General features: G+C 39.6%; 1 pseudogene; it reads left to right on the forward strand.

Moving 5' to 3' along the window:
* Positions 1 to 862: 862 nt before the first annotated feature.
* Positions 863 to 1,788, forward strand: LOC102011203 (annotated as a pseudogene).
* Positions 1,789 to 3,732: the final 1,944 nt, after the last annotated feature.

Raw genomic sequence — 3,732 nt, forward strand, 5'->3', positions numbered from 1 at the left:
ACTATGCAGTTCAGGCTGACCTTGAGCTCACTTTGTAGCCCAGGCTGGTCTCAAACTCCCAATGATCCTCCTGCCTCAGGCTCCCCAGTACTGGGATTACAGGCGTGCATCACCACACCTGGCTGGATAAAACTTGAGTAGGCTGTATTAGGTGATAGTAGTCTATCAGTGTTAATTTTCTAATTTTGATGGTTGTGGCTATGTAGAAGAATATTTGTGTTTAGAAATTACACACTAAAGAATTTTTGGATAATGGGGGCATAATGTTATCTATTCTTATTCAAATGAATTAAGGTATGGGAAATAGTTAATTGTATTATTCTTGCAGGAAAATAAAGTAAATCTGTGATGCTGAATAGGTAATTCATTAAAAGCTCTGGTTTTTTTTTTTTTTTTGGTTTTTCTCCGGTACCGGGAACCGAACTCACGACCTTACACTTGCCAGGCAGGTGCTTTTGCCGCTGAGCTAAATCCCCAGCCCCTAAAAGTTCTGTTGTTAATCAATAACATCTATTATGTGTATAAGATATTAGTAGCCATGTTGCATACAAGGGGTGATCAAAAACTATGGTAAAAGATTAAATTTTTTAAAATGTGTTATAATAAAAGACATTGCCATTAATCACCTCAGAATACTCTCACTTTGAACACACACTTGTGCCACTTTATGAAGCAGTTCTGGAAGTTTCCTTTTGTGTTTTTACAAGGTGGTTTTGTTTCTTTTCTTTTTGTCTTTTTGAGACAGGGTCTTGCTATGCAGTTCAGGCTGGCCTTAAGCTCACTGTGTAGCCCAGGCTGGCCTCGAACTCTCAATGATCCTCCTGCCTCAGCCTCCCGAGTGCTGGGATTACAGGTACAAGTTATGATAAAAAATAAATTGAATACTGCTATTGAGTGCTATCCAAGAGAAAGGCAGGCTTGTATAAAGATCATGATAGCCTCTTTCCAGCGCAGTCACTGCCTGCATCCCGCTCAGGATCATGGCAACAGCAGAGGTATTGAACACTGGCCAAAAACTCTATGAGGGTAAAACCAAAGAAGTCTATGAATTGTTAGATAGTCCAGGAAAAGTCCTCCTGCAGTCCAAGGACAAGATTACAGCCAGAAATACAGCCAGAAAGAATCACCTGGAAGGAAAAGCTGCCATCTCCAGTAAGATTACCAGTTGTATTTTCCAGTTGCTACAGGAAGCAGGTATCAAAACTGCTTTTACCAGAAAATGTGTAGAGACAGCTTTCATTGCACCCCAGCATGAAATGATTCCAACTGAATGGGTTTGCAGAATAGCAATTGGTTTTTTTCTCAAAAGAAATCCTGGTGTCAAGGAAGGCCTTAAGTTTTACCCACCTAAAATGGAGCTATTTTTCAAGGATGATGCTAATAATGATCCACAGTGGTCTGAGGAACACCTAATTGCTGCAAAATTTTGCTTTGCTGGACTTGTTATAGGCCAAACTGAAGTGGATATCATGAGTCATGCTACACAAGCTATTTTGAAATACTGGAGAAAACCTGGTTGCCCCAAAACTGTACGCTGGTTGGTATGAAGACTGAATTTGATGTTGATGTGACAACCAAAGAAATTGTTCTCGCTGATGTTATTGATAATGATCCTTTGAGACTCTGGCCCTCGGGAGATCAAAGCCCATAGAAAGACAAACTGTCTTATTGTGACCTCAAAGAAGTGACCCCTGCAGGGCTCCAGACAGTAAAGAAAAACTTTGAGTGGGTTGCAGAGAGAGTACAGTTGCTTCTGAAATCAGAAAACCAGTGTAGGGTTGTAGTATTGATGGGCTCCACTTCTTTTTTTTTTTTTTTTTTTTTTTTTTGTCTTTTTTAGACAGGGTCTCAACTATGCAGTACTGGCTGGCCTTGAGCTCACGTATGTAGCCCAGGCTGGCCTTGAACTCACAACCATCCTCCTGCCTCAGCCTTCCAAATGCTGGGGTTACAGGTGTGTGCCACCACTCTCGGCTTGTAATACATTTTTTTTAAATTTAAACTTTCAGCATAGTTTTCAATCACATCTTTGGTATTTTTGATCTTAACCTGTGGGCATGACAACATCAAGTAATTACTAGCAGTGTGTGGAAGCTCTGTTGATTGCTTACCCAACTATTGTTCCTCCTCCCATGCTCTCTTGCTAACGTATTTCAGTTTTTGAGATATGGATATCTGGGTCCTCCCTGTCTCCAGAAGAAGAATTTTTATTGGCCTAAGCCAGTCATGATTTAGACATGAGCATGTAATGTAATTCTTGCTATTGATACATACAAACAGGTTTGCTGGGGTGGGGGTGGGATCTAGAGAAAGATTTTCATTGCTATTAACAAGATATCCAGAGACAATGAAATGACTCCTTTTCTTCTATTTCATGTGGTTGCATCTAGAGGTAATACCTGGAACTGCAGCAACCAGCCTGCAACTGTCAGGAGACAAGTCTGAGAGCTGGGGTTTTAGCTCAGTGACATAAGTACCTGCCTGGCAAGAACAAGGTCCTGAGTTCAATTCCCAGTACAAAAGAAAAAAGGAGACAAATCTGAGGACAAAAGCCAACACACTGACAATGGCAGAGCAGAACAACAGAAAAAAATCTACATCTTTTTTTTTTCATCCTTGATAATGTCTTTTTCTGCTACAGTAACCAATCTAGCCAGGCGTGGTGGCACATGCCTGTAATCCCAGCATTCAGGAGGCTGAGGCAGGAAGATTGTTGTGAGTTCAAGACCAGGCTGGGCTACAAAGTGAGCTCAAGGCCAACCTGAACTGCATAGTGAGACCCCATCTCAAAAAGACAAAAAAAATAAATAAATAAAAGTAATCAATCCAGTAACCACCCTAGCTCTTACCAGTTATGTGAGATAATACATTCTCCTTATTGAAATAATTTGAGCTGCAGATTTCTGTTACTTGCACCCCAAAGCAACCTGAGAAAGATGTCAAGAGTTTTTATTTCACAGATATCTAAATACATTTAGTTTCTCATAGAAGGGCAGTACTAAAACAAACAAACAAACAAAAAAATAGAAGGGTAGTACTTCATCTAGATAAATTAACATATACCTTATTTCTATAATTTAGATGGAGTTTAAGCTCATGGAAAAAAATTAGTGAGCTTTAAAAAAACAAACGCAGTGTGCTGAACACTTATTTAGCTCTCACACATCTTGACACATTGTTTCTAGGAATTTAAGGGTGTTGTACTAGCTGGAATAAAAGCCTCTGACTTGACATTTCGCACCATCTGGACTGTTTTGCTCAAGGCACTACAAATTTTTTCCCAAAGATCTATATGGAACATTCCACCCTTTGGCACAACACCAATGATGTATACCAGTGTTTACACTTGATGATTCCTGTATCTACAGGCAAACTTTAACATACAGATCAGCAATAAAACTTTCCTGAATATCTCTGTTAACTGCCTACTAAATGCATTCTCAATGAATTCATACTTTATCCCCTTAGTCATACGCTAAAAATGCTTGAAAAGACTTAGAGTTTCTGCCTTCTTTTTAATAATTGTCATTCATTTTATCAGATTTTTTCATTTTCCAATTTCTGTTCTTTTTGTTGTTTGTTCATTTGACCCCATGCTCACTCTTGGATGAAGAAGAATATGGTGGTACCTGGGTGCTTGCCTGTAATCGCAGTTACCTGGGAGGCTGAGGAAGAATGATTGTGAGTTTGAGACCAGCCTGAGCAACACAGTGGGAAACATCTGTTATGGTT

Source organism: Chinchilla lanigera, unplaced genomic scaffold, assembly GCF_000276665.1.
Source record: "Chinchilla lanigera isolate Chin_1 unplaced genomic scaffold, ChiLan1.0 scaffold00080, whole genome shotgun sequence".
Taxonomy (NCBI): domain Eukaryota; kingdom Metazoa; phylum Chordata; class Mammalia; order Rodentia; family Chinchillidae; genus Chinchilla; species Chinchilla lanigera.